Raw genomic sequence first — 10,086 nt, 5'->3', positions numbered from 1 at the left:
TCGATTCCTTTTCAGGGAATATATTCGATTTCTGACCACATGGCGTGGATTCTTCGCGGTCGTTTGGGTAGAATGCCTGTGTACGGTAAGTTTCGAATCTAGACTTTGAAAAAGTTGTCTTGTTTGGGTCTGTGTTTGTACGATAGTGGGTTTGGACTAAAGTAACTATGTTTTGTTTGTTTGGTGGGAAAGAGAATGCGGTTGTTGATGCCTTCACATTAAATAATGCACGGTACTTCAGTTTAATACTATTCTTTGTGTAAAAAGTTTGGTTGAAAACAGTGTGTTGTCTATTTATGTCTCTTTGGTTGTAGATATTTAGTAATAGTGGTCCCAAACTTAAAGGGTCCCAAATCTTGGGTTTACTCATATTTTTGTGTTCATTTTCAGTGGATCCAGATCTATTCACCATCAAAATGGTGCCTGGCAGTTTAATGGCTGAAATCTTCTATATGGAGTGGTGGACTACTTTGACTTTTGTGAAAATGACAAAATGTCCCTAACAGAGCTTCATAGTATGGTAGCTCACTTAGGGTATGAAAACCAAATAATTAATTATTATTATAAGTTGCCAGGTAAGGGTCTAGATGGTGCATTAACTCTGCTTAAGACAGATAGGGATGTTCTTGATATGTGTGCTCTTGTTGATGAGAATGTGAAGGAGATAGAGATATACTTAGAGCATAATCTTGATGTTGTGGTAGAAAACAAGAGGGTTAGTGCAGACATTGAAGAACTAGAAAATGATAACCCTGAAGACCAGGGATTTGCGAATGGAATCATGGAAGAGGCTAAAGATGTGGCAGATGAATATGACCCAAACATTGATGGATTAAATGCTACAGGAGATGTACCTCCATTGTTTGAGGATGGAATTCATGCTACAAGGGATTTTCTAATAGAGGAGGGAACTAACTTGTTAGAAGCTTTACGTGTTGAGAAAGGTGCTCATGTAGCAAAATGTGCTAATATAGCCGGGCCATCAAGGGTGAGAAAATATGGTGGTAGAAGGACAAAACGCTTAAGGAAGGCACCAGTCATTATGATCAATTTGGAAGAGACCAAGAACACGTTGTTGGAAACCAAAAAAACCAAGGAGCAGAAGATGTACCAAGAGTCACTAGAAGATATGCTACTAGAAGATCTAAAAGAATATCCAAACAAGCAGCATGTGTATCCAGAGGCAATGATGAAGAGTAATCAGAGCATGATGACTCAAGTGATAGTGAGCTTGACCCTGACTATGGGTTTGTAGATAGTGACTACAGCATGGATGAGGATGATGATGACTTTATGGCTAATGTAGACCTTGCAAAGGAGTGGGTTGGATCATCTTCACAGTCTAGGAATGGAGAGAGTGAGAATAATATGATGGAAGAAATACCAGTAATTGAATTTGAAAATGACGAACTTGACATGTGTTCTGATGGAGAACTGCTTAGTGTGCAAGATTCTGATCAGGACGATGATGGGAGACAAGTCCACTATTCAGAGTTTAATCCTGCCACTAACATGAAGGATCCACAGTTCAAATTGGGTATGTTGTTTAGTGATTGTAAGGTGCTAAGAAAGGGTTGGCTACTAAGCTTGAGAATTTACCAACGATTCGTTGGCTACTAAGCTTGAGAATAACATCAGATTCATTGTTACTATCACTCACATTAATTGTCACTGTTTGACTGTAACTATGCTTAAGAATAGCATCAAATTTATTGTTACTGTCACTCGCAATGATTGTTATTGTTTGACAATAACAATGATTGTCACTATTTGACAATAACAATGATTGTCATTGTTTGACAGTAATAATGGTTGCCACTATTTGATAGTAACAATGCTTGAGAATATATAGCATCATATTTATTGTTACTGCCACTCGCAATGATTGTCATTATTTGACAGTAACAATGGTCGTCACTGTTTGACAGTAACAATAGTTGCCACTGTTTGACAGTAACAATAGTTGCCACTGTTTGGTAGTTGATAGTGACAATCATTGTTACTGTTGAAATTAGAGTGGATGTGACTTAATAAGCTTGATTTTTTGTCTTATGTTGGTTTATTAATTTTGCACATGTTTGTATAACAAAATGACAAAAGCTATATATCTATAAGTATCATTTGTATGTGATTATTGGGTTGCCAATTTCTGACAATGACAATGTTTCTTACTATCAAACACTGACTTTTTTTAAAAAATAAATTAATATATAAGTTATCCCAATTTAAAATAAAAATGAAAAACCCACTATTAATTTATAATTTTGAAATCACGTTGTATAAAAACCCATGGTAGTTTTTATGCATGTATTAAGCCCACAATGAGTCCCAATCAACTACTTACGTACTAGTTGTTTGATTCATAAGTGTGAAAAATGTTTATTATATTATACAAAGCACCAAATAGTGACGTATGCTATTAGGTAAGTAGTGCTCGTGTGGTATTTGGTATTCATTGCCCGTGTGCTATTAGATAAGCAGTTTACTGCTAATATAAATAACCCATGACAGTTAAGCAAGGAGTTAAATTTCGTTTTTTTGGGGTATGAAAACTTTAACACTAGTTCATCAATTTTTCGTCAATATTTGGCCAAAATTATCGAATTTGGTGAAATTTAGCGAAAATTTGGTGAAATTTCGCTCACATACAAACCCAACCATTTTTCTGGCTCTCTGTCAATCTTCTCCTTGCTGGCGGTTACAAAGCCAGCCACCGGAGTGATTGGGGAGGGAGGAGAGAGAAGAGAGAAGAGATCGGAGAGGGAGAAGAATAGATCGGGGAGGGAGAGAGGGAGATCGGGGAAGGAGGAAGAGATTGGCCGACGCAAGAAAGGGAGGAGAGAGAAGAGAAAGAGATATATCATATATGCCATATGCGACACAGTGGCTGGGAGAGAGAAATGAGAGGGAAGAAGAGAGAGTCACGAGAAGAAGTGGAAGCCATAAAGGAAAGGAAAAAAAAAAAGAATAAAAAAAAAAAGAAAAAAAGAAAAGAAAAGAAAAAAAAAAGTTTAGGGTTGATTGGGGTTTGGGGCCTTTGGGCAATTGGAAAAGAAAAAAAAAAGGTTTGGGGTTTCGTTTGGCTCTTTTAGGGTTTCATTTAGTTATTTTTAAACTCTAAACCATAATAAAATTCTATATAAAAAATAATTAAAAATACTCTAAAGGGCCTAAACTCTAATATCTTATACCATATCCTAAAGAATATAGAGTATATAGGGTTTAATGTATAGATTATAGAGTATAAAGAGTATTAAGGTAAATAGAGTATATAAAGTTTAGTGTATATATTATATAGTATAAAAAATATACTAATTTCATTTATTTATTATACTAATTTTATTTAACAGTATTTGCCTCCAGCGCGCATTATATTCATTTTATATCACATGAAACCTACTATATAATTTGGTTTCTTCAATGTTTTTTATCAATGTAGTAGATAATATGTTAAATAAAAATATGGTAAAGTTTCATTCAAAATTTTTCATATTTTGATAGCAATTTTCGTCGTTTCTGTCTAATTTTGTCGAAATTTAAAATTCATAACTGCCGTCGAAATTACCATTGAAATTTCGCCGAAATCCAAAATTTTACTCCTTGTAGTTAAGTAATTATAGAATTAGAATTTAAAAGGCTCAATTACAAAAAACTACCACGAACTATGGGTTCTATTTCAAACGGGTCTACAAACAACAAAATATTTCAAATGCATCCACCTATTAACAAAAATCATGAAAAAATGCATTATGCTAAGGGTTCTGTTATGGGTGCTGTTAAGTGCCAACGTGGACAAGCTGATGTGGTTTTTTAGATGATGTGGCAGATTTTTCCCGCCCAAAACTTGACACATGGAACCCTACACACCTGAAAAACTCATACCATGATTTCTTATCCCTAAAAAAATTTTGAAACTTTAAAAATATCAAGAGCTGCAGTTGGGGCAAAAGGCTAGACGTTTCACTTCCATCTTCCCCATCTAATCTAAGGAAATCTAAAATCTGCGAAAATCGATTCCTTTTCAGGGAATATATTCGATTTCTGACCACATGGCGTGGATTCTTCGCGGTCGTTTGGGTAGAATGCCTGTGTACGGTAAGTTTCGAATCTAGACTTTGAAAAAGTTGTCTTGTTTGGGTCTGTGTTTGTACGATAGTGGGTTTGGACTAAAGTAACTATGTTTTGTTTGTTTGGTGGGAAAGAGAATGCGGTTGTTGATGCCTTCACATTAAATAATGCACGGTACTTCAGTTTAATACTATTCTTTGTGTAAAAAGTTTGGTTGAAAACAGTGTGTTGTCTATTTATGTCTCTTTGGTTGTAGATATTTAGTAATAGTGGTCCCAAACTTAAAGGGTCCCAAATCTTGGGTTTACTCATATTTTTGTGTTCATTTTCAGTGGATCCAGATCTATTCACCATCAAAATGGTGCCTGGCAGTTTAATGGCTGAAATCTTCTATATGGAGTGGTGGACTACTTTGACTTTTGTGAAAATGACAAAATGTCCCTAACAGAGCTTCATAGTATGGTAGCTCACTTAGGGTATGAAAACCAAATAATTAATTATTATTATAAGTTGCCAGGTAAGGGTCTAGATGGTGCATTAACTCTGCTTAAGACAGATAGGGATGTTCTTGATATGTGTGCTCTTGTTGATGAGAATGTGAAGGAGATAGAGATATACTTAGAGCATAATCTTGATGTTGTGGTAGAAAACAAGAGGGTTAGTGCAGACATTGAAGAACTAGAAAATGATAACCCTGAAGACCAGGGATTTGCGAATGGAATCATGGAAGAGGCTAAAGATGTGGCAGATGAATATGACCCAAACATTGATGGATTAAATGCTACAGGAGATGTACCTCCATTGTTTGAGGATGGAATTCATGCTACAAGGGATTTTCTAATAGAGGAGGGAACTAACTTGTTAGAAGCTTTACGTGTTGAGAAAGGTGCTCATGTAGCAAAATGTGCTAATATAGCCGGGCCATCAAGGGTGAGAAAATATGGTGGTAGAAGGACAAAACGCTTAAGGAAGGCACCAGTCATTATGATCAATTTGGAAGAGACCAAGAACACGTTGTTGGAAACCAAAAAAACCAAGGAGCAGAAGATGTACCAAGAGTCACTAGAAGATATGCTACTAGAAGATCTAAAAGAATATCCAAACAAGCAGCATGTGTATCCAGAGGCAATGATGAAGAGTAATCAGAGCATGATGACTCAAGTGATAGTGAGCTTGACCCTGACTATGGGTTTGTAGATAGTGACTACAGCATGGATGAGGATGATGATGACTTTATGGCTAATGTAGACCTTGCAAAGGAGTGGGTTGGATCATCTTCACAGTCTAGGAATGGAGAGAGTGAGAATAATATGATGGAAGAAATACCAGTAATTGAATTTGAAAATGACGAACTTGACATGTGTTCTGATGGAGAACTGCTTAGTGTGCAAGATTCTGATCAGGACGATGATGGGAGACAAGTCCACTATTCAGAGTTTAATCCTGCCACTAACATGAAGGATCCACAGTTCAAATTGGGTATGTTGTTTAGTGATTGTAAGGTGCTAAGGGATGCAGTCAAACAATATGCAATAATTAATGGAAAGAACATCACCTTTTGGAAGAATGAGAAGTATAGGTTGGGGTGCGTATGTGATGGGGATGAAGCAAGCCAAGGTTTGTGTCCCTGGGAGATGTATGTATCAAGGATGAATAGGATAAATGTCAATACTAGCACTTTGCAGATCAAGGTGTTTATGCAAGAACACATGTGCACAAGAATTCACAAGAACAAGAATGCTACTGTAAACTGGATGGTGAAGATGTTTATTGATATGATTCAATCTGACCCCAATATGCCAGTATAGTCTCTGGTAGATACTGCAACATCTGAATATAAAGTTGGTGTTTCAATGATGAAAGCTTACAGAGCGAAGAAGAAGGCACTGGAACTGATTCAAGGTACTCAGAGACAACAATATGGCCTGCTATAGGACTACTGTGATGAACTCAGAAGGACCAATCCAGGCACAACTTGCAAGATTAAGTGTGATGGATCTAGGTTTCAAAGACTATATATGTGTATGGGAGCTTGCAAGAAGGGGTTCAATGATGGTTGTAGACCAATAATTAGTCTGGATGGGTTTCATCTAAAAGGGGTGTACGGAGGTCAGTTGGTCAGTGCAGTGGGAATAGATGCAAATAATGAGACATAGGTTATTGCATACGCTATGGTGGAAATGGAAAATAGAGACTCTTGGACATGCTTTTTAGGTCTGCTAGTGAATGATGTAGAAGTGGAGAACCAACATGGCTGGACATTTATTTCTAACAAGCAAAAAGGGTTGCCAGGAGCTTTTAATTATGTGGTCCCCGATTCTGAGCACAGGTTTTGTGCTAGACATTTGTTTACCAATTTTAGGAAAACACACAAAGGTAAAGTACTTTCTGATGCATTGTGGAAGGCTACCAAGGCCACTTGTGTTCAACATTTTGGGAAAGCAATGGAGGAATTAAGGTTGTTGGATGATGGGGCATGGAGATGGTTTGTTGCCAAACCACCAAGCCAGTGGTCAAAGTCCCACTTCAGTACATTTGTGAAGTGTGACATGATTATGAATAATATGTGTGAAGCCTTCAACCAAAACATACTACAAGCCAGAGACAAACCTATTATCACAATGCTAGAAATGATAAGATGTTTGCCGATGAGGAGGATCCAAATGAGGAGAGAGAAGATGAAGAAATAGCCTCATAAAGTATGCCCCAAGATTTGGAACAAGCTGCAAGATAGAAAAATAGAAGCTGCCACCTATACAACCATGTGGTTTGGTAGCCCTAAGTTTCAAGTCAATGGTGGGGCAGGAGAGCAGCTTGTAGTGGATTTACACTTGCACACATGTGAATGCAGAAAGTGGCAGTTGTCTGGGTTCCCATGCAAACATGACATTGCTGCATTTTCTATAAAGGAGGAAAGCCAGTGGAGGAATATGTGGATAAATGTTGGAATTTTTGACTTTTCAGATCCTTTATTTTAAATTTTAATGAGTTTAATTTTTCAAAGTAATTAAAAGGTATTATATAAGTCATTAATCTTAACTTCTATAACTACTAGGCTTATATATATATATATATATAATCACTTTTTCTTTTAGCAGAATTCTTAGCTGGGTTAGTCATGTGTTTGGTTCTGCCACTGCTAACAATTAAATGAACAACAAAAGGGCAAAAATGTAAATCACAATCTCATAAAAAATGTTACCTAGCAAGCTAAACACATTGCCTTACCAGTTTTAAATTTTTACCTTATTATTACATTTTTATAATAGGCATATTATATGTTATAATATTGTATCCTATAGTAATTAATTCAATGAAAAATCAACCTATCTATTACGTACTTACCTGGTAAAAGAACTAAGGAAATTTGGCCTAAATTATAAGTACAAAAACCATACTGTAGCTACAATAATATATCATCTATTCAATTGCCAAATCTTCACACAAAAGCTTTTGTATTTTTTATTTGATTAATTTAAATACGAATGTTTCCTTATAACTTCTTGATTAATTCTGTGTTTTCATTTTTGTTTTTAAAATTTAATTATATGCCATGAAATAAAGTTAAACAATATTTTCAATTTACTGAAATTGGTATCTAAATAATAATTTTATGATTGACATCAATGTTGGTATTTAAATAAAAATATGTAAATAAAAATATTAACTTATTCTAGGCAGTGGAAAAGCAATTAAGGGTCAATTTTACAATTAAATTGATCAAATGGGATTAAAAGTATAAATAATACAAGAGGGGTGCAAAATGATTTTCTTGGGGTCTCAATAAAGCCTTAAAAAAATCAATTACTCTAGTGTGATTTACCTTGTTTAATTTATTTTCTCTCTAATTTTAATTGATGTTGTTTTTTTCCCTTTGTTTTCATCAAATTTATAGTGTCAATGTGGCTCTTCCTAGTGGCGTTAATTTGGTGGTGTCAACTTCCTGATGACGGCTACCTTGTTGTTTTAGGGATAGGGTTTGGTTGTGACAACTACTTGATGACTGCTATCTTGTTTTTTGAAGTCTAGGGTTTTAGCTTTCATGTTTGTTTTTGTGGTTGGGTCTTCGGGCTATTTGTTATGTCAATTAGTTTTGCCTATTGTGTGGTTTTATTTAGTTGTCTTTGAGCATTGGGCTGCCTCTTATTGTTTTCAACTTTAATTTTATATATATTTGCTACCTATAGTAACCATTCTAACAAAAAAAATGCTTGATATAAAATTATGCCAAAAGTATGTCTTACTTTCCAATCCAAATCGTTTGTCTAGTTTAGAGGCGTCAAATAGGCTGGGTCGACACAAGCATGAAATGGGTCGGCCCGGCATGAGAAAGACACAAGTAAAGGGGCTATTTAGGCACAACACAACACGAGCTAAGCATAGTACGAGCACGAGCACGAACACGAAATGAGTCTAAAATGGGCATAACTCGTTTAACAATGTTTTTTTTTCTTTTTTAAAGAACTTTTTAATTGGAAAATTCAATTTTCCAAGCAAAAGCAATTCATTATAATTTTTTTTTTTACTTTTTGACTCCTCTGCTACGCTAAGTAAAATTATGTTGTAATACATAGTATAAATCTATAGATATTTGAATCATTACCTTGCAATGGTGGTTTATAATTAATAATAGGTATGATCAAAATGTTAATAGAAGATTACCATGTTTCCATATCAAGTTAATCCATCATGGCATGTTGCCACATCACATGAGCACAGAAAAGCAAATGTTACCCAAGAGTAAATTGCTGCAAATTAGGAATGAGATATTTACACACAAACAACAAAAATGTTACCCAAGAGTAAATTGCTACAAATTGGGAATGAGATAATTACACACAAATAAAAAAAGAGAACAAAATATATATAGTTCAAATTTGCAGGCCTCCACAACCTTCTTTTGTAGGAGAGCCATCAAGAGAGCTAGACATGCTAGTTTCACAATTCATGGCTCAATAAGGTTCAGATACTCACCTACTTCGGCTTCTCTTTTATTTTCTCGATTCAAATTGATCCTCTGCTGCGAGTTGCCTTCCCCCAACACAAGAAAAACAAAACATATATGTGTAAGCTAGTTATGCATATGGCATACCAAATGGAGCACAAATTAAAAAAAATCAATAGATTACTTACCTGTTCATAAGGTGCAATTTGCAGCTAGCTCCTTGGGTATGAAAAAAGACAACGTCAAATAAAGTCTAATGTTGTTAACCAACTCAAAGACACACACATCACCAACTTCCAAATTATTATCTCGTCGAATTCCCTCCAACCACAATTGAATTAGCTCTTCCTTGTTCATATTTCAACTCAACAGACCAAGTCCTCCCATTCGAAATCCGAAGGAAATTATTCAAAAGTTGTGTCTTGGTAAAGTTGGATGGAAACCACGAAAAAAAAAATAGGAAGAGCAGAAAAGATAATAAGCAAATTTTAGAAGAGAGAACGCATATGATTTTACCCTCTGTAAAAAAATGTATCTTAGCTTAGTTCTTTTTCCACACTGACATGATCCACAGTCTACAGATACAAGTCAGCTAAAGTGTGATGGCACAACATGGTGTCTATAGAAAGCTTACCACATAAGTTTAAGGATATAAGAGGGCTGCATGAGAAGCTTGAAGAAATGGTTTTCAGATTTGAAAGCATTAACTCTCTCAAGAGCTATGACTTCCTCTTCTTTAGAGCATGGTGGAAAATCACCATTTCTTGCGAGCGAATCATCTTTCCCTGTTAAGATTATACTAAGATATTACAGGAAAGTGTCACTGCATCGTAATTGTTCAGGAAAAAACTCGATAAGTTAAAAAAATGACCAACTAATTAATATATATTCCATAATTTTTTTCTCTAATTTAGTCAAATTTTAATCTTTCTTTTGCATTGACTTCACAATATCTTAGTCCATAACGCCACGTGTTTGCGTGTCTCCTTGAAGGGTTGAGGTTTAATGAAACTCTGGGAAACACTAGCGGTACATGCTGCAACAAAATAGATATATAGTTCAATAGTATTTAG

This window comes from Dryas octopetala, chromosome 2 (assembly GCF_963921425.1).
Source record: "Dryas octopetala chromosome 2, drDryOcto1.1, whole genome shotgun sequence".
NCBI lineage: Eukaryota > Viridiplantae > Streptophyta > Magnoliopsida > Rosales > Rosaceae > Dryas > Dryas octopetala.
The sequence above is the reverse complement of the archived record's forward strand: the minus strand, read 5'-3'. Positions refer to the sequence as shown.